Here is a 22,874-nt window from a genome sequence, read left to right as displayed (position 1 = left end):
TGAATTCATTGTCCCAGGAAGGGGAAACTTTATTGACAGATTCCTGGGGTCAGATACATCACATGATGACACTGACAGAACCACAGGCACATAGACACAGGCAACAGAGCATGCACAATGTCGGCACTAGTACAGTGTATATCCACCTTTCGCAGCAATGCAGGCTGCTATTCTCCCATGGAGACGATCGTAGAGATGCTGGATGTAGTCCTGTGGAACGGCTTGCCATGCCATTTCCACCTGGCGCCTCAGTTGGACCAGCGTTCGTGCTGGACGTGCAGACCGCGTGAGACGACGCTTCATCCAGTCCCAAACATGCTCAATGGGGGACAGATCCGGAGATCTTGCTGGCCAGGGTAGTTGACTTACACCTTCTAGAGCACGTTGGGTGGCACGGGATACATGCGGACGTGCATTGTCCTGTTGGAACAGCAAGTTCCCTTGCCGGTCTAGGAATGGTAGAACGATGGGTTCGATGACGGTTTGGATGTACCGTGCACTATTCAGTGTCCCCTCGACGATCACCAGTGGTGAACGGCCAGTGTAGGAGATCGCTCCCCACACCATGATGCCGGGTGTTGGCCCTGTGTGCCTCGGTCGTATGCAGTCCTGATTGTGGCGCTCACCTGCACGGCGCCAAACACGCATACGACCATCATTGGCACCAAGGCAGAAGCGACTCTCATTGCTGAAGACGACACGTCTCCATTCGTCCCTCCATTCACGCCTGTCGCGACACCACTGGAGGCGGGCTGCACGATGTTGGGGCGTGAGCGGAAGACGGCCTAACGGTGTGCGGGACCGTAGCCCAGCTTCATGGAGACGGTTGCGAATGGTCCTCGCCGATACCCCAGGAGCAACAGTGTCCCTAATTTGCTGGGAAGTGGCGGTGCGGTCCCCTACGGCACTGCGTAGGATCCTACGGTCTTGGCGTGCATCCGTGCGTCGCTGCGGTCTGGTCCCAGGTCAACGGGCACGTGCACCTTCCGCCGACCACTGGCGACAACATCGATGTACTGTGGAGACCTCACGCCCCACGTGTTGAGCAATTCGGCGGTACGTCCACCCGGCCTCCCGCATGCCCACTATACGCCCTCGCTCAAAGGCCGTCAACTGCACATACGGTTCACGTCCATGCTGTCGCGGCATGCTACCAGTGTTAAAGACTGCGATGGAGCTCTGTATGCCACGGCAAACTGGCTGACACTGACGGCGGCGGTGCACAAATGCTGCGCAGCTAGCACCATTCGACGGCCAACACCGCGGTTCCTGGTGTGTCCGCTGTGCCGTGTGTGTGATCATTGCTTGTACAGCCCTCTCGCAGTGTCCGGAGCAAGTATGGTGGGTCTGACACACCGGTGTCAATGTGTTCTTTTTTCCATTTCCAGGAGTGTATATAATGATTTCAAATTGGTTTTGTTGGATAATATTCAGAGTTAGGATTTGTATGTCCAAGGTTTGACATAGTAAGCGTTTGGAAAAATTTTTGTAAGAGTGTTTCGTGCTACGGTAGGTTCTGTGTATGACGTAAAACTTAAACACTATATACAGGGTGTTACAAAAAGGTACGGCCAAACTTTCAGGAAACATTCCTCACACACTAAGAAAGAAAATATGTTATTTGGACATGGGTCCGGAAACGCTTACTTTTCGTGTTAGAGCTCATTTTATTACTTCTATTCAAATCACATTAATCATGGAATGGAAACACACAGCAACAGAACGTACAGCGTGACTTCAAACACTTTGTTACAGGAAATGTTCAAAATGTCCTCCGCTAGAGAGGATACATGCATCCACCCTCCGTCGCATGGAATCCCTGATGCGCTGATGCAGGCCTGGAGAATGGCGTACTGTATCACAGCCGTCCACAATACGGGCACGAAGAGTCTCCACATTTAGTGCCGGGGTTGCGTAGACAAGAGCTTTCAAATGCCCCCATAAATGAAAGTCAAGAGGGTTGAGGTCAGGAGGGCGTGGAGGCCATGGAATTGGTCCGCCTCTACCAATCCATCGGTCACCGAATCTGTTGTTGAGAAGCGTACGAACACTTCGACTGAAATGTGCAGGAGCTCCATCGCGCATGAACCACATGTTGTGTCGTACTTGTAAAGGCACTGTTCTAGCAGCACAGGTAGAGTATCCCGTATAAAATCATGATAACGTGCTCCATTGAGCGTACATACTGACGAAACTAAAATGAGCTCTAACATGGATGAGCTCTTTGGACGCATGTCCACATAACATCTTTTCTTTATTTGTGTATGAGGAATGTTTCCTGAAAGTTTGGCCGTACCTTTTTGTAACACCCTGTATATTGAGATCAACACTGTGTTTCTAACAGCCTGAATCAAATCCTTTGCTTAAATTGAATGTGAAAATGAGTAGTAGAGTAAAGTTACCCACCAATGAAAGAACCAAGTAAACATCAGGGCCAAAAGTTAATTTTTCAGTACCATCTTAATGCCATTGCACAAATGGCATTATTCTCGTAAATTTTATTGCTGAGTCAAATATATGTTGCATTTCTGACAAAAATGGAGGAGTGCAAGAAACAAGTTCACAGACGCAGTCAGATGCAGGTTTGCTGAATAATTAATTTAGAACAATCTTATCACTGATACTTTCACAGAATAAAAGGATACAATTTTGGTTAGATACTTAATGGAAAAACTGGTAGAAGCGGACCTTGGGGATGATCAGTTTGGATTCCGTAGAAATGTTGGAACACGTGAGGCATTACTAACCTTACGACTTATCTTAGAAGAAAGATTAAGAAAAGGCAAACGTACGTTTGTAGCATTTGTAGACTTAGAGAAAGCTTTTGACAACGTTAACTGGAATACTCTCTTTCAAATTCTGAAGGTGGCAGGGGTAAAATACAGGGAGCGAAAGGCTATTTACAATTTGTACAGAAACCAGATGGCAGTTATAAGAGTCGAGGGGCATGAAAGGGAAGCAGTGGTTGGGAAAGGAGTGAGACAGGGTTGTAGCCTCTCCCCGATGTTATTCAATCTGTATATTGAGCAAGCAGTAAAGGAAACAAAAGAAAAAGTCGGAGTAGGTATTAAAATTCATGGAGAAGAAGTAAAAACTTTGAGGTTCGCCGATGACATTGTAATTCTGTCAGAGACAGCAAAGGACTTCGAAGAGCAGTTGAACGGAATGGACAGTGTCTTGAAAGGAGGATATAAGATGAACATCAACAAAAGCAAAACGAGGATAATGGAATGTAGTCAAATTAAATCGGGTGATGCTGAGGGGATTAGATTAGGAAATGAGACACTTAAAGTAGTAAAGGAGTTTTGCTATTTGGGGAGTAAAATGACTGATGATGGTCGAAGTAGAGAGGATATAAAATGTAGACTGGCAATGGCAAGGAAATCGTTTCTGAAGAAGAGAAATTTGTTAACATCGAGTATAGATTTAAGTGTCAGGAAGTCGTTTCTGAAAGTATTTGTATGGAGTGTAGCCATGTATGGAAGTGAAACATGGACGATAACCAGTTTGGACAAGAAGAGAATAGAAGTTTCGAAATGTGGTGCTACAGGAGAATGCTGAAGATAAGGTGGGTAGATCACGTTACTAATGAGGAGGTATTGAATAGGATTGGGGAGAAGAGAAGTTTGTGGCACAACTTGACTAGAAGAAGGGATCGGTTGGTAGGACATGTTTTGAGGCATCACGGGATCACAAATTTAGCATTGGAGGACAGCGTGGAGAGTAAAAATCGTAGAGGGAGACCAAGAGATCAATACACTAAGCAGATTCAGAAGGATGTAGGTTGCAGTAGGTACTGGGAGATGAAGAAGCTTGCACGGGATAGAGTAGCATGGAGAGCTGCATCAAACCAGTCTCAGGACTGAAGACCACAACAACAACAACTTTCAACGACTACGAACTTTCATTTATGTCGCAGAACTCTATCTTTGTGTTGCGATCTTTTTTCCGTTAGTGTATTAATAAGTGCGTGTCTCTGATTCAGTTGCTCATGAATAACTGGGACGAACCACGATTTGTACAGTACGCATCCAGAAGGGGGCACAGTGAGGCGATTCGACGGCGTACGTCGCTGCAGTGTTTTCGCCTGAGGCGGTGCACCGCGATGAAGACAGTAGAGTCATCCGTGTTTGCGGGCGCCGGTGTCCGTAGAAGGCCATGGCGCGCGTGTGAGGGATGACGGCAGACGTCTGCATTTAGCTGGCGGCAGCTGGAGCCGCGGCGGGCAGCTGGCAGCGGGCGCCCTGCAGACGCAGCGAGTGACGCCGCGCACAAGTGCCGTGACGCGAGCGCTGCGGGCTCCGGGCAACGACCAGCGCAGCCGTCCGGCTGCGCGCCAAGCTCTGCCTGCCGGAACGCCTGTGTCGCCTCCGCGTGTACACGCAGTTTCTCTGTCCAGCTCCCACTGCATTATTTCCAATTACGCGTTTCGGCACTCGGTCATCCTCAGATCAAAAACTTAAAGAATCATTTCAACGTTTACGTCACATAGTACATGACCGTGCCTAGTATGACTGCATTCTCATTCTCGTACTTGGCACAGTTTGTAACAACGACTCTGTACTATTGTACATACAGGGTGTTACAAAAAGGTACGGCCAAACTTTCAGGAAACATTCCTCACACACAAAGAAAGAAGACATGTGAACATGTGCCCGGAAACGCTTACTTTCCCTGTTAGAGCTCATTTTATTACTTCTATTCAAATCACATTAATCATGGAATGGAAACACACAGCAACAGAACGTACAGCGTGACTTCAAACACTTTGTTACAGGTAATGTTCAAAATGTCCTCCGTTAGCGAGGATACATGCTTTCACCCTCCGTCGCATGGAATCCCTGATGCGCTGGTGCAGCCCTGGAGAATGGCGTATTGTATCACAGCCGTCCACAATACGAGCACGAAGAGTCTCTACATTTGGTACCGCGGTTGCGTAGACAAGAGCTTTCAAATGCCCCCGTAAATGAAAGTCAAGAGGGTTGAGGTCGGGAGGGCGTGGAGGCCATGGAATTGGTCCGCCTCTACCAATCCATCGGTAACCGAATCTGTTGTCGAGAAGCGTACGAACACTTCGACTGAAATGTGCAGGAGCTCCATCGCGCATGAACCACATGTTGTGTCGTACTTGTAAAGGCACATGTTCTAGCAGCACAGGTAGAGTATCCCGTATGAAAACATGATAACGTGCCATTGAGCGTAGGTGGAAGAACATGGGGTCCAATCGAGACATCACCAACAATGCCTGCCCATACGTTCACAGAAAATCTGTGTTGATGACGTGATTGCACAATTGCGTGCGGACTCTCGTCAGCCCAAACATGTTGACTGTGAAAATGTACAATTTGATCACGTTGGAATGAAGCCTCATCCGTAAAGAGAACATTTGCACTGAAATGAGGATTGACACATTGTTGGATGAACCATTCGCAGAAGTGTACCCGTGGAGGCCAATCAGCCGCTGATGGCGCCTGCACACGCTGTACATGGTACGGAAACAACTGGTTCTCCCGTAGCACTCTCCATACAGTGACGTGGTCAACGTTACCTTGTACAGCGGCAACTTCTCTGACGCTGACATTAGGGTTATCGTCAACTGCACGAAGAATTGTCTCGTCCATTGCAGGTGTCCTCGTCGTTCTAGGTCTTCCCCAGTCTCGAGTCATAGGCTGGAATGTTCCGTGCTCCCTAAGACGCCGATCAACTGCTTCGAACGTCTTCCTGTCGGGACACCTGCGTTCTGGAAATCTGTCTCGATACAAACGTACCGCGCCACGGCTATTGGCCCGTGCTAATCCATATATCAAATTGGCATCTACCAACTCCACATTTGTAAACATTGCACTGACTGCAAAACCACGTTCGTGATGAACACTAACCTGTTGATGCTACGTACTGATGTGCTTGATGCTAGTACTGTAGAGCAATGAGTCGCATGTCAACACAAGCACCGAAGTCAAGATTACCTTCCTTCAATTGGGCCAACTGGCGGTGAATCGAGGAAGTACAGTACATACTGACGAAACTAAAACGAGCTCTAACATGGAAATTAAGCGTTTCCGGACACATGTCCACATAACATCTTTTCTTTATTTGTGTGTGAGGAGTGTTTCCTGAAAGTTTGGCCGTACCTTTTTGTAACACCCTGTATAAGCAATTCTTTTCATCTGATTTTACGATAAGCTTGTGTAATTGATGTTCTGATTTCATTTCTTTTTGTTTTATGCCATTATGTTAAGAAAACTGTAAATAAGTTTCAATGTGAATATTAATGTTTATGTCAAATGTCAAGTAATATTGTAATTGAATTGAAATGTAACAAATGTTGAAACAGTTGTAAGATGTTTAAAATTGTAACTGTGCGTCTCGTCCATACGTAGGCAATGTGTTAGGATATGTAGAATGCAAAACCTCGGGTGAATACCCGGTCTGTCAGGGAGCGGTATAAGGCGGATGGCAGGCGAGCGCGGGAAAATGCGCACGGGCACTGCACGGCACAACGGGCTCAGCAGTAGTAGTTGGAGTTTGGCACTGGTTTGAGCAACACCTTCTGGAGCGAGGAGGCTCTACTGGAAGACATAGCTTCACTGAGCCTCGCGTATACCATTCCAACGCCCACACAGCATGGCAAAATTCCATACAAATGGAAAAGTATTGCGACGCTAAGAAGAATTAAAGTGCCGATACGTCAAGAGCCATAGCTGTGTTTGTATGTGTGCTGTGTGCCTCGCCATCTTGCCGCCCGCTAACCGAACCGCCGCATCGATACTAGAAGGTTGAAACTTTTAGTACTGTATTCGTATGGATCAGAGAGTGAACTGTGTTTGTTTGGTGGAATAATAACCTAAATTTTACCAGAACTTTCCATCATTTAATTATCCTCACAACTAACCTAGACAGGGTCCTTTCCAAACGTTGTGCAATCCGAGTGTCCGGAAATGAAAATTAAAATTTGTGTTAATAATAATTATTTGCTGAACTAGCTATGTTAGAATGGTGTTTAAAGAAATGTTTTGTTAATGAACCAGTAAATGAATAACGAAGTTCTAATGAAGTCGAAAGATAACTTTAGTATTGATATAGTAATGAATTTTATTATTTCGAGACAGATTTAAAGGCATTTAAATGAGCAGTAAATAAGATAAAAAGAGTAGTAACTTAGATACTGGAAATCTTGAACGCATAATAAACTCAGTAATCAATTTTTTAAATACGGCGATCATAACAGTTTCAGGGACCCCCCCTCATTCATTTGAATTCTGAAGTGTTCTAAATTGGTTTGACCAGCAAATGTTAAAGTCAATATAAAAGTCAAAATTGTATCAGTGTTTTATCTTTATCAAAATTCACATTTTGTGTGTGGCATGAAAGTACAATTTCTAGGGTAACCTATGCCCGATTTTAATCAGATTAATAGACAGTACAAAGTTTTGTAGTAAACATTATAGTGTAGTGTTATGTATTCATGATTTTCCATATCAGTACAGAACGTGAAACTATCAGTTCAATAGATTTTCTGGTTCTAAAATTCTACTATACTATGCAGTGTTACAACTTGTTGTTTTGCATGAATATATACTAACTTGTACAGGGAAGAAACTCAGTTAATGCCTAATTAGGCTGGCGACCGTATTATTGTCACATTGGTAGCAACTTCTGGTTTGCTTTTGAACCATCCTGACGTGTGATTGTAATAAGAACGATCCGTCAAGCAAGTTCGAAATGCAGAGTGGATGTGAGTCTGGTTTGGCACCATTCAGGTACACGGGGTCGATATCTATGCGAAAATCACCGAGCGAGGTGGCGCAGTGGTTAGCACACTGGACTCGCATTCGGGAGGACGACGGTTCAATCCCGTCTCCGGCCATCCTGATTTAGGTTTTCCGTGATTTCCCTAAATCGCTTCAGGCAAATGCCGGGATGGTTCCTTTGAAAGGGCACGGCCGATTTCCTTCCCCATCCTTCCCTCACCCGAGCTTGCGCTCCGTCTCTAATGACCTCGTTGTCGACGGGACGTTAAACACTAATTTCCTCCTCCTCCTCCTCCTCTTCTATTTCACTGTACATAATCACTGTACATATGCGAAAATCCTTTCTCATAAGGTGAATCCTGCTCACTTACCATAGCACAGGCTTTAACGAGTACTGTGTCAAGGATTAGAAGTTATGCACTAGTTGACGTAATATGTTGTAACTGGGCTTACCATTTGGGGCCTTAGCCAGTACATATCTCAAAAAAAAAAAAGTATCCGTGACGCATCACGAGGGAATTATCCGAATGGGACGCAAGTAGATAGATGTGATGTACACGTACAGAGACACAGATATTTACAATATCACAAAACATGGATTATTTATTCAAGAGAAGTAGCTTCACAAAGTCAGATATTTACAGTTTCACAAAACATGGATTATTTATTCAAGAGAAGTAGCTTCACAAAGTCAGCAAGTCAATAAGGCATTGGTCTACCTCTGGCCCTTATACAAGGTGTTATCCGGCTTGGTATTGATTCATTGATTGACAGAGTTGTTGGATGTCTTCTTGAGGGAAATCGTGCCACATTTCGTCCAACTGAAGCGCTACGTCGTCAAAATCGCGAGAAGGTTGAAGGGCCCTGCATATAATGTTACGGAGGTTCTCAGTTGGAAAGAGATACGACGACCCCACTGGCCCACGTAGGTTTCAGCAAGCACGAAGGCAAACAGCAGACACTCTCGCATGTGTGGGCGTGCTTAGTCAGGCTGAAATGTAAGCCAAGGACGGTTTGCCGATAGGGGCAACTAAATGGGGCGTAGAATATCGTCGACGTACCGCTCGGCCGTAAGGGTACCGCGGATGAGAGCCGAAGAACTCTGCTATGAACTGAAGTGGTACCTTACACAATCACTATTAGCTATAGGTCCGTGCGGAGGGCAGCAGTCAGGTTGGTATCCCACTGTAGTCTAGGACGTCTCCAGACACGTCTTCGCTGATCGTCGGAGCTCATTTCGAAGTGGGGTTCATCACTGAATACAAGTCTAATCCAGTTAATGAGATTCCAGGCCGAAGATGGGTTTGGTGACCCTATGGACAGCAGTCATGTACCAGCTTAACTGTCTCTATTGATGCAATAATATACCTACAGTCGTATCTATTGTAAAAATTTATTTTATGAACTTCTTATGTGCTACCAGTTTCGGCATTACATTGATGCCATCTTCAGGCCCCACACGTCATAGTCGTAAAATCGCATGTACACGGAAGGAGCCACATAACTGGATCCGTAAATCAGATCGCTATGCAACAGCTGCTGGTGGCCAGCGAACCGACTGGCCATCAGGAGCTGTTGGATAGCGATTTGATTCACGGATCCAGTTACATGGCTCCTTCCGTGCATAGCGATTTTACGACTATGACGTGTGGGGCCTGAAGATGGCATCAATGCAATGCCGAAACTGGTAGCAAATAAGAAGTACATAAAAGAAATTTCTACAATACACATGGTTGTTGGTATATTATCAAGAAGTACATGTCAGCCGTTGTCCCACAGTCCATAATGGATCAACAAATAACTTGATTGTTGTCCGCTACACTGCCTAACAGCCTCGAGTGATGATCTGGTGGGGCATTTCATTCCATAGCAGGACCCCTTTGGTTGCCATCCACAGCACCCTTACAGCACATTGCTACGTCGATGACATGCTCTGCACAGTTTTGTTGCTCTTCATGGTAAGCCGTCTTGAGCTAACATCTCAGCAGCGGCGAGAGTTTCCCCTCTTTGTCTTCGCGCTTGCCAAACCCCACCTTGGCAAAATATTTCGTCGGATCTCTCTCCAACTGAGAATGTTCGCAGCATTATGGGCAGGAATCTCCAACCAGCTGAGATTCTGAAGACTTAACGCATAATTCGACTAAATTTGGCACAATATCGCTCAGGAGGACATCCAACAACTCCGTCAACTGCTTGCATAAGGGCCAGAGGAGGACAAATGCGCTACTGACTTGCTCAGTTCCTGAAGCTCTTTCTCTTGAGTAGATTATCCATTTTTTGTGAAACTGTGATCATCTGTTTGTGTATCTGCACATGGACGTCACATCTACCGATTTCCGTCCGATTCGGATAATTCCTACATGGTGTGTCCTTTGTTTTTAGAGTGTAATATTAAAGTTGTTGGGTCCAACCCAGAACATATTTTTGAAATTACTTACAAGTCTTAAAGAACTACTGAGACAATAAACTTTATTTATTCAGTTCTAATTTTCACTAGACATAATAATAACTGCCTCGGCTTTGGTTTTAGCAGATGAAAATTTTCAGTCATATAACTTTTAGGCTCACATGCGCAGTCTCATGTTTTTAAACCATGTTCGTGTCAAGTAGTGAGGTATGAAACTGTAGCCTCTTCAGCAACGCACTCCACATCACTGTTATTTCCATCTTTGGCTTTAAAAATCTCCTACGTTCGGTGAAGCAGTAGCATTACTTGCACTCCTAGGTGTAGCTGTTTCACGTGGTCTTTTATATCGCCCATTCCGTTATACGCAAAACAAAATTCTCCAGTTTATAGTTATCAATAAATACGTTCATTGTTTGAATTTATTTGCTTGTTGTAGGTTAACATTAAACATACATTTACTTTTGCCCATTAATGAATGACAAGGCAAAACGAATAGAGATAAAATGATCGGAAACGTGTAGATTAGATACTTCACACACACATTGTTCCTGTTATGCTGGCAAATGACTAAGTGAAACGTTGTGGCGCAACCGGTAGCTCAGGCCTCCCCATCGACGTAGTCGTTTGCTCATGGATCGGCTGAGAGAGGCACGGCCGTAAGAGAATATATAAAAATCAGGATGTCCAACACATAGGCCTCAAATATAAAAAGATCATCGTCAATCAGTACATTCTCAAACCCTTGACATATTTGTAACTCCGGACCCTACCCTGGACAGCACTAAAAACCAGGACCGTCAGGTCTAACTCTGAACCTATGCAAGCCTAGTTGTACAGATTCTTTAGAGATTTAATCTAAGCGTGGCCAAGAGTCAAGGCGCTCAGTCTACATGTACGAGGCGTATTTGGGAAGTAAGGTCCGATTTGGCGCGAAATGGAAACCACTGTGAAAATCTGATGGAACTTTGCACAGATGTGTTGGGCAGTGTCTTTCGTGTGCCTGCAGATCGCTTCACGTCGCTCTTTTCAGTTCAGAGCGCAAAGTGATCACGTAGAAGTTCTTAAAACAACAGTGTCTACTGCTAACAAGGGAACCTCCCCATCGCACCCCCCTCAGATTTAGTTATAAGTTGGTACAGTGGATAGGCCTTGAAAAATTGAACACAGATCAATCGAGAAAACAGAAAAGAAGTTATGTGCAACTAGGAAAAAAATGAAAATATAGAAACTGAGTAGTCCATGTGCAAGATAGGCAACATTAAGGAACCGTGAGCTCAGAAGCACTGTGGTCCTGTGGTTAGCGTGAACAGCTATGGAACGAGAGGTCCTTGGTTCAAGTCTTACCTCGTATGAAAATTTTAATTTTTTATTTTCAGACAATTACTATCCGTCCCTCCGATGCGAAGTAACTGCGCCGTAGTATGGGGACGCTACACCTAAACAAGAAAACCTAAATCGGGCAAGGTAGAAGAATCTTTTTACCCATTCGCCAAGTTAGGTGGGTCGACAACATATTCCTGTCATGTGACACACATGCCGTCACCAGTGTCGTATATAATATATCAGAAGTGTTTTCCTTTGGAGGAATCGGTTGACCTATGACCTTGCGATCAAATGTTTTCGGTTGCCATTGGAGAGGCACGTCCTTTCGTCTACTAATCGCACGGTTTTGCGGTGCGGTCGCAAAACACATACACTAAACTTCTTACAGTGAACAGAGACGTCAATGAACGAACGGACAGATCATAACTTTGCGAAAATAGAGAAAGTAAAATTCTCATGCGACGAGAGACTTGAACCAAGGCCCTCTCGTTCCGCAGCTGCTCACGCGAACCACAGGACCACGGTGCTCCTGAGCTCACGCTTCCTTAATGTTGCCTATCTTACGCATGGACAACTCAGTTTCTATATTTTGCCTTTTTTTCATAGTTGCACCTAACTTCTTCCTGTTTTCTCGATTGATCTGCGTTCAGTTTTTCAAGGCCTATCCACTGTGCCAACTTATAAGTAAATCTGAGGGGGGTGCGATGGGGAGGTTCCCTTGTAAGTATTTGGATCTGGTGAGAGATTTCGCCTGAAGCTACGCAGCCCACATAACATAAACGTCACGCATTTCATTCTTCAAGACAATTCTCAGCCACATTTCTGCAGGGGCAACGAAGACACTACTGCAGCGTTATCGATGGGAAGTGTCCCAAAACACAGCCTTTAATTGACTCCCTCCTATGTTCATCTCTGCTCACATGAACCGCTGGCTACGAAGACAACAGTTTGGCACAAACAACGAAAGGCAGTCCAGTGTAGAGAATCGGCGAAAAGCACAGGCAGCTGCTTTCTGTGATCAGAGCACTGGAAAGTATGCACAACGCTACGATAAATGTCTAAGTCGGAGTGGCGACTGTTTAGAGACGTAGCTGGAAGGTGTGGTTAACTGATGCTAATAAAATTTTTCGATTTTCACTGTGGTTTCAATTTCGCGACCGATCGGATCTTACTTTCCGAACAGTCCTCGTATTACAAAACTGGATATATTTATGATTTTGTTCAGTTGTAGTTCATCAGCTGCAGAATATTTCCACAAAGATAAAAACATCAGTCGTCAGCCGCGCAAGAAAACATTTATTTGCTTCAATTTACCAGTTTAGACAGTTTATACTGTCATCTTCAGAAGTGTAACAGGCTCAAATCACTGGTAAGCTTACGTCAAAATAAGAATCGAACGGTAGTGTCCCTTGCTAAAGAATCATTAAAACAGAGTGAGGTCTCTATACGATACGTCCGGTGATTGGCAAACAATTGACTGTCAAATTTCGCATCATACGTAGTATGTACATGTATGTTGGTGATTGACTTTTCTCGCACACACTATATACGACGTGAAATTTGACAGTTAACTGTTTGCCACTCATCGCACATACCATATTTTTTTAGGGGTCTCACTCCCTTTTATTAACTCTGTAGCAAAGGACACTAACGTCCGATTGTTATTTTACCGTAGGCATACCAATGATTTGAGCCTATTTCACTTCTGAAGATGACAGTATAAACTGTCGAAACCGGTAAAGTGAACCAAAGAAAGGTTTTCTTGTGCGGCTGATGCCTGACTTTTTATCTTTGTGGGATGTATTTATGTATGTGTGTGTGTACGTATGTACTTGCCACATCTCCTCATAAACCGCTCCACCGATTTCAACAAAATTTAGTATAAATATTGCTTACTCTCAGGTACCAGTCCCTGCCGGGGTAAGAACCACCTATCTATTACAGCTCAGGGGATTGACACAATAAACAAAAACGTATGTGAAAAACTGTCTCATCACGCATGACGTTTAAATTAATCACCTCTTTGCTACTAACTCTGTTCGCAACATATTTCACAGAAAGTTTCTACATATGCCGCTGAATGTATTTACACAAATGCATCATCGTACGACTCATACTTCAAGAGATATGACGTCATAAACGATGAGATGCGTGAAAAAATGCCGCATCATGCATGAAGTTTTAGTACATTTATTCTTTATTACTAAGACACTCCTATAGTCCAGTCAACTACAGAAAATCCCGGACGGCCAGTGTTTCATAAAGCTTTTAACAACGAAGCACAAACGGCTGTCGACGAAAACAATAGCCATCTAGAGAGCGTTGCCATAGAGACGTTTACAAAATAGCGTAGCAGACACGCAAAGAAGCTGTGCTTATACATTTGTACAGGACCTGGAAGAGCAGTTGAAGGGAATGGACAGTGTCTTGAAAGGAGGATATGAGATGAACATCAACAAAACCAAAACGAGGATAGTGGATGTAGTCGAATTAAATCAGGTGACGCTGAGGGAACTAGATTATGAAATGACACACCTAAAGAAGTAGATGAGTTTTGCTGTTTGGTGAGCTAAATAACTGATGATGGTCGAAGGAGAGAGGATATAAAACGTAGACTGGCGATGGCAAAGAAAGCGTTTCTGAAGAAGAGAAATCTGTGAACATCGAGTATAGATTTAAGTGTCAGGAAGTCTTTTCTGAAAGTATTTCTGTAGAGTGTAGCCATGTATGGAAGTGAAACGGGGACGATAAATAGTTTAGACAAGAGGAGAATTGAAGCTTTCGAAATGTGGTGTTACAGAAGAATGGTGAAGATTGGGTGGGTAGATCACGTAACTACTGAACAGAACTGGGGAGAAGAGGAATTTGTGGCACAACTTGGCCAGAAGAAGGGATCGGTTGGTAGGACACGTTCTGAGGCATCAAGGGACCACCAATTTAGTATTGGAGGGAAGTATGGAGGGTAAAAATCGTAGAGGGAGACCAAGAGATAGGAATATTTCCCAGTTTCGAAGATGTTTTCGCTAATACATGGAAATGAGAGTTTTGCAATATTACACTACAAACACAGTTCATAGAAAATTGGCAAAATGAATACACGGGAAACGCCGGGTTTATTAGCTATATTATAACACCCGGCCGGGATAGAAACCTTTTGTGTGCAGGTACATACGCATGGGTGCGGATCTCTTCAAAGACGTATTCGGCTGTCTCCGGTAACCCAATAACCTTTTCCGCTCCTCACTCTTGTTTGTCTCGCTCCTTCTCACACCCCAAGCACAACACGCTGTGCCACATCTCAAATGTCTTCTTGTGCCCGACGACCTTCCTTTCTAGTGTCTGCTTTCCATTCTTCTCCGTCGACTGGTATATGCCAGACCATGCAGAAAGTAACCTAAGCTACGGTGTTAAGGAAATACTGGAATCCAGTCTTGCAAGGGGACCTATAACATTTTCCATCACCTTCAGATCAGTACCAGGGCATCAGGTTCCAAAAGGTATTATTAAAACGACTCGAAAAATTAAACTTCGAAGTTTTACGAACGCTGTTAAGTGGAAGACATAAGATGGAATCGTTCGTAGCTTAATGTTTAGTGTTCCAGACTCCTATTCACGAGGTCTGGTGGCGCGATTGTCGGTAAAATCATATCTCTATTGAATTAACTAAACAAACACTGTTATAGCCTTGTTTCACAATTTATTATTAATGTTATTGAACGACCTAGGTTTCGGGTTTACAAAATCATATGCTGTGAGTGTCAGTCTTGGTGCATTGGAGAGACGGGGAGGTCAATCTGTACCAGGTTTAAAGAGCACCACAGAAGCTGGAGATTGAGGAAGCCTGATTCAGCCATTGCAGAACATTGTCTGAACAATAAGCACAAACAGAAAAATGGTTCAAATGGCTCTGAGCACTATGGGACTTAACATCTGAGGTCATCAGTCCCCTAGAACCTAGAACTACTTATACCTAACTAACCTAAGGACATCGCACACATCCATGCCCGAGGCCGGATTCGAACCTGCGACCTTAGCGATCGCGCGGTTCCGGACTGAAGCGCCTAGAACCGCTCGGCCACCAGCGGTCGGCGCACAAATACAGAATGGATGTACAAGTCCTACACACAGAGGAAAAGGGGGAAAACTCAACCAGATAGAAATTTTAGAAATTAAAAAAGAGATGCGTATATCCCTACGCCTATTATTAAACGAGCAAACCCAGTTCAATCAATCACCTCTTTTAGATGAGATTACAACTCCAAGATAGAAGCAAAACTTTGGGTCCCAGTCCATCGTAGTTGAAAACATCTTGGCTGATGCAGAACTTTAGTCCGGTCATTGTAGTATAATTTATTGAATGTAAATAATGTATGTAATTTGTTAAAAAATTGCCATTGACATAATTGTAGATTAAGGTATGGATCGATGCGTCAAGAAGTTGAAATGATTGTCTTTGCCTTGTCATTGCCGGCCGAAGTGGCCGAGCTGTTCTAGGCGCTTCAGTCTGGAACCGCGCGACTGCTACGGTCGCAGGTTCGAATCCTGCCTCGGGCATGGATGGATGTGTGTCATGTCCTTAGGTTAGTTAGGTTTAAGTAGTTCTAAGTTCTAGGGGAGTGATGACCTCAGATGTTCAGTCCCATAGTGCTCAGAGCCATTTGAACCATTTGAACCTTGTCATCATGTTTATCTGTGCACTATCATTTTTGGGAATCAGTAATGTACTTGAAAATGGGCTTATAACCCGAAACCTAGGTTGTGCAATAACATTAATAACAAATTGTGAAACATGGCTAAAACAGGGTCTCTTTAGTTAATTTCCAATGTTTTACCAAGAACGCACAGCTGATTCAATTAACATGATTTCTATTGAACTTTTATTTGTATTCATATTATCAACAGATTTCGCAGCTACCATGATAATTATTCTTATTTGCTTTATTTATAAATAACAATACTTTCACTGTGCAAATGTTGCACCAATCCGAAAGCCATGATTAAACTATAATGTTGAACAGCATATCTTTTCTCGGAAGCGACATTCCCCCCACTTTCCTCTAGGCACACAACTGTTCACAATAAAAGCAGCTATTGTAACTTTATGTTCATTTGACAATAAGGCTTCCCCGATCATGTACTATATTTTAATCTATTATGAATACAAGGCTTTCTATGCGACTAGTAATTGAAAGTAAAAATATGTCAATGTATTAAAATGATGATGATATATTTGTTAAATAACACTTCAGTTTGCAAAATAAATGTTGAACTGAAATCATACTTACAAAAATAAATTACTCTTCGCCAGAATTCAACAATTGACCTTGTGATTACGATAGTACAACAATACACGCTCAGCTACTGGACATTCGGCTGAGGTGTCTGAAAAGCATTGTACATATCAGTGCTGGGAACTCTTGAAAGTCATTTTTTTTTCAATGTCTTTAAGAATGGCATCGCACTACCTTAGGAAATTAATGTTGTGACACTGACCTACAAAATATGTATGAAGAAAACCAAAGGCAGTCAGTTGCCATAAGGTCTCTTACCCAGCTTTTATACCGTAGTTAGGGATCAATTTCCTTATGATTTGACAAATCTATTTTATTTTAATTTTGTAGTGGGATGACCATCCTTAGGCCACAGTCGTCAGCTATCCTGAGAGGCGGAAGACGTATTCTACGTCCGCCTGTGAATCGTTTAACTGTTGTTCTCTATGTTATCGTATTTTAACTGTTAGTATATTACATTTTCTGAGTAGACATTTGGGGAATATCCAGCTTTTGCCTAAACTGGTGTAGAAAATGGGTTAAAACCCGACTGAGGGTGACCTGCGAACCGAACCAACAGCCATTAATTACGATGCATTGGTTCGATCCCGGACGGGATGAATTCCCTAGTTCACAAGTTGGAGCGTTGCTGCATCACTTAGGCCTTTCAGAAACCACGTGTTGCGTTTGAACCTATACTAACAAGTCTGCAGCCGGAGCACTTATCCCCGTATTTATTGCAACTGCCTCACTCAACTGATCTTACCTTGTATGTAATAAAGCGGAGTTCTTGAGAAACACTATTAGCTCTTTATTCTCACGAAGTAATGAGTGCTGTCAACAGGGTATCGAAAATCGATTTCATGTTTCTAGATGTCCAGAAGGCTTTTGACACAGTTCCTCACAAGAGACTTCTTAACCAAATTGCTACCTATGGAGTATATCTTAGTTGTGCGACTGGATTCGTGATTCCTGTAAAAACAATCATAGTTCACAGTAACAAACGGAAAATCATCGACTAAAACAGAAACCATATCTGGCGTTCCCCAGGGGAGTGTTACAGGCCCTCTTTTGAAATCTGTGTAAATGATTGAGGACACGATCTGAGCAGATATATTAGATTATTTGCACATGATTCTGTGATTTAACGTCAAGTAAAGTCAGCCGAAGATAAAAAACAATCGAAAAATTATTTACACACGGTGTCTATATGGTGCGAAAAAGCCGCAATTGTCTCTCAATAAGAAAAAGTGTGAGGTCGTCCACATGAATACAAAGAGAAATTCGGTAAATTTCGGTTACACGATAAATCACACAAATTTAATGGCTGTCGATTCGACTAAATACTTAGGAATTACAGTTAGCAACAATTTACATTGAAACGATAACATAGATTATGTCGAGAAGGCAGACCATACACTACATTTTATTGGCAGAATGCTTAGAAGATGCAACAGGTCTACTAAAGAGACTGCCTACACTACGCTTGTTCGTCCTCTGCTAGAGTACTCATGTGCTGTATAGGATCCTTACCAGATTTGTTTGACGGAGGACATCGAAAAAGTTCAAAGAAGGGCAGCTCATTTTGTATTAGCGCGAAATAGGGCTCAGAGTGTCACTCATATGATAAGCAAGTCGGGGTGTCAGTCACAAAAACGAAGCGGTTTTTAGTTGCGACGAGATCTTTTCCCGAAATTTCCGACGCCAACTTTCCCCTCCGAATGCAAAAATATTTTATTGTGACCAGCCTACAGAGGGAGAACTGATAATCATAATAAAGTAAATCAGAGCTCGTAGGGAAACACTGAAGTCCACATTTTTTCCCACGCCCTGTTAAGAAAGTGTATTGGAAGAGAAATAGTCTGAAGGTTGTTCGATGAACCATCTGCCAGGCACTTAACTATGAATTGCAGAGAAGCCATGTAGATGTAGATATCGGTGAATAAATGTAATTAATAGTAATTAATTAAACTTCGCCCATCATTATGTAAATGTAATTAAACAAATCTGTCATTATGTATCTTGGCATGCGACACAAACTCCGTCACAGCACAATTAGCGGCCAGCGTGGGGCGTAACAAGACTCGTTACCAAATACCGGGCGTTTCAAAACGATTCATCCGACCAATCAAGACTATTGTCTTCTATATGAATGAAGGTGCGAACTTGGGGTTGCTAGGTAGGGATCTCCCTCTTGCAGCTAGCTCGCCTACTCGCTGCTTCATTACACAATTGCGGGAACAAATCGAAAATCTCATGTTTCAACAAGACGCAGCACCACCACACTAGCCTCGGCATGTAAGATTTCTTAATAGTGAGCTGCCTCAACGGCGAATCGGCTGTAACTGGCCTACAGATCTCCAATTTCGCCGTTGATCTCTGAGGTCGCATGATGGCACGTTATGTTGTTGTTGCTTTTTGTTTTTGTAAGGTTATGTGAAAGACTCCGTCTTTATGGCTACCATGGGTAACAGCAACATCGACAGCATCAGTAGTGAATGCGGTAACTACAGACACGTTCGCGGAAGTACGGAAGGAGTTCCACTATCGCCTAGCTCTTTCTCTTGCGTCCGGTGGAGATCGCATTGAAATACAGCTTGTAACAAAGAGGTATGGCCAAACTTTCAGGAAAAATTGCTCTTACATAGAGAAATAGAATGGGTTGTGTGGACATGGGAACAGAAACGCTTTGGTTCTCTGTTAAGAGATCAGAGTTCATTTTCTACTTCTCTTAATAATCACATAAACCTTGGGAGACATACATAAACTGAACGTACCAGCATCATACGAAGCGTTTTCTTACATAAAATTTTCAAAATACCTTCTTGGTTACGTGTGCTTAGAATGTACAGTAAATTATTACTCTTAAGTTCAGCGCCAGGGTTTGTTGTTCCCACTGAACGAAGGTAATGCTGACATGTGACTCACTTCATTGCTTGTGTTGACATACGACTAACTTCATTGTTCTATTAGCATCAAGCACGTAGAATCAACTGCTTAGCGTTCTCCACAAAAGGTGCAAGCAAGTTGCGTTAACGATTTGTTGTTCACTGTGGACTTGATTTCCGGTACAGTATAATGGAAGTGTACTCAAATGCGGAGTTGGCAGATGCCGATTTGGTGTACGGATTAGCAGATGTTAATGGCCGTGGCGTTCGTCGCTTGTATCGGGGGAGATTTGCAGAACGAAGGTGCCCCAACAGAAGGACGTTTCAAGCAACTGAACGTGGTATTAGCGAGCATGGGCCATTTAACCTGTTACTCGCGACTAGCGGAGGCCTAGAAAGACGAACAGTCCCCAGGTGGAGGGGGAAGTTCTTCGTGCAGTTGACGACAACCCCAGCGGCAGTGTAAGAGAATGAGCTACAAGAACTAATGTTGGCTACATGATTGCCTGAAGCGTGCTACATGAGAACAATCGTTGTGTTCCCCCTAGCTAATGTGATTATGAAAAGAGGTAGAAAATGAGCTGCAACATGGAAATAAAGCGTTTCCGGACCCATGTCCATATAAAACATTTTATTTCGCTACGTGTGGGGAATGTTTCTTGAAAGTTTGGCCAAATCTTTCTATTTACATCTTATATATTAAAAGTAAATGATTACGCAGACAGTAAAAGCAAATGTAAAACGCTGCCCAAGACTGTTTTTGCGTTCGCGTGAAAGATATACCTATGTGAAATCGGTTGGGTGTTTTGAAATTAATGAAAGAAAAGATGCATTCCTGATTTAATCCAAGTAAAAAATATGAGGAATTGCGAGCCATAAGGACGAACTCCTGCCACGAATCTTAGGAAAGTCAGTGCGTAGTCCTACGTGTTGTACATCTAGTGGAACAGAAGACTTTCTAAGTGGAATCAGAATGAGTCCAAAGACAAACTGCAGCTGATCCGCGCGTCGTATTGACTAGCGTTGTACCTGCAGCTGTTTTGACAAGGTGGGTCATAACGACATTGAATATATTTTTTATAACTTCCGGTCTTTGGGAGATTGCCATCTATATAACTCATATATATCGAAACTTTGGGGAAGCAATGATCTAAAATGAATAACGTTAATGGAAGGAAAACGACGTAGGTGATGATAAAATGAAAGTGAACACCCAGAATGGAATGGAGTGCATTCGCAATGTTCAGAAATTCAGTCTTAGGAAGAAACACTTAAGCCCACTATACTGTTCGCCAGTCGTACATCACCGGCGAAACTGAAGGATGTGCAGGCTTATCTTCGGTTCTCTCGTTCCCATAGAGCATAGTCTCCAAAACATAATGCAGAATAAGCGATATACATTTTACGCTGTGTTCACGATTAATTATGATGAACATGAAGCGAACCTGGACTGCAAACGAGCATCACCACCATTGGAGTTTTTGTTTGGCTATGGTGATTGCAGCTTATGTGCTACCAAAATGTTTCGAACGTAAATAAGTAGTGGTTCCAAATGGTTCAAACGGCTCTGAGCACTATAGGACTTAACATCTGAGGTCATCAGTCCCCTAGAACTTAGAACTACTTAAACCTAACTAACCTAAGGACATCACACACATACACGGCCGAGGCAGGATTCGAACCTGCGACCGTAGCTGTCGCGTGGTTGCAGAAGCGCCTAGAACCGCTCGGCCACACCGGCCGGCAATAAGTAGTGAAACTGCACTCTAAAATACCTTTTGCAGACGCTACAAGAGAGACGTTGCAGATCGGAGAGTGTAAGTTTCAGTAAAGTCGAGAATCATGTTGCTTCCTCCGACACGTTGTTGATGTGGTCTTCACTCAGCACTCTAAGTTAATCTTTCCTGTACCAGGCCTTTTCATCTCCGAATAACTACTGCAGACTAGATCTATTTGCACCTGGTTATTGTATCCGAATCTTGGTGTCACTCTACAGTTTTTACTTTCCACACTTCCCCCCTTAGAAATTCATCTTGTTTTATGCCTCAGGATGTGTTCCATCAATCGTTCCATTCTTTAAGTCATTTCGTGTCATAAATTCCTCGTCTTCCTAACTAGATTTGGTAGATCTTCATTAATTATTCCTTCCAGCCATTTATCGTCCAGAATTCTCTTACAGCAACACATTCCTGACGCTTCTGGTCTCTTCTGGTCTGAAATGATTGTCGTCCACATTTCACTTCCGTACGTCTCTCGAAGACGCACCCTCATCTTTCATTGTATTCCCTTCCCCTGTTTCTATTAATCACTGCGCAATATTCTCGGTGAAACTCTCAATAATCTCTGGTTCTTTAAGTTTGTCCAGGCCCCAACTTCTTAATATCCAACAATTCTGCACTTCTTTTCAGTTTTACGTGTAACCAGTAAGCTATAGTCAGAGTCCACATGCGTTCCCGAAAATACTTTTGAATTTCAAATCTGGTTTCGAAATCTCTGCGTTACCATTATACCATGAGGTGACAAAGGTCGCGGTGTAGCCATATGCACGTATACCTGATGACGGTGCTATCGCGTACACAAGATATGAAGGAGCAGTGCATTGCCAGAGCTGTCATTTCCACTCAGGTGATTCATTCAAAAAGGATTCCGACGTGATTCATGACCGCTCGACGGGAATTAACAGACTTTGGATGTGGAATGGTACTGGGAGTTAGTAGCATGGGACATTCCATTTCGGAAATTGTTAAGGAAGACAATATTCCGAGATCCACACTGTCAAGACTGTGTCAGATTTCAGGCATTACCTCTCACCCTGGACAAAGCAGTGACCGAAGGCCTTCACTTAACGAGCGAGAGCAGCGGCGTTTGCTTATACCTTTCAGAGCTAACAAATAGGCAGCATTGCGTGAAATAACCGCAGAAATCGATGTAGGACTAAAGACGAACGTGTCCGTTATTTGGCGTCAATGGGCTATGGTAGCAGACGATCGACGCGAGTGTCGTTGATAACACCACATAGCCTCCAGCGCCTCTCTTGAGCTCGTGACCATATCGGTTAGATCCTAGACGACTGGAAAACCGTGGCCTGGTCAGATGAGTCCCTATTTCAGTTGGTAAGAGCTGATGGTAGGGTTCGAGTGTGGTGCAAACCACACGTATCCATTGACCCAGATTGTAAATAAGGCCCTGCGCAAGCTTGTGGTGACTCTATAACGGTATGGTCTGTGTTTACATG

General features: G+C 43.5%; 1 protein-coding gene across 1 annotated transcript in view; it reads right to left on the bottom strand.

The window, feature by feature from the left end:
* The window catches only part of LOC126234862 (ras-like protein family member 11B), a 351,905-nt gene that overhangs the window by 90,597 nt on the left and 238,434 nt on the right, over positions 1-22,874 (bottom strand). The window lies entirely within an intron of this gene.

This window comes from Schistocerca nitens, chromosome 2 (assembly GCF_023898315.1).
Source record: "Schistocerca nitens isolate TAMUIC-IGC-003100 chromosome 2, iqSchNite1.1, whole genome shotgun sequence".
Taxonomy (NCBI): Eukaryota; Metazoa; Arthropoda; class Insecta; order Orthoptera; family Acrididae; genus Schistocerca; species Schistocerca nitens.
Note: the sequence above shows the minus strand (reverse complement) of the source record. Positions and strands in the feature narration are given on the sequence as shown.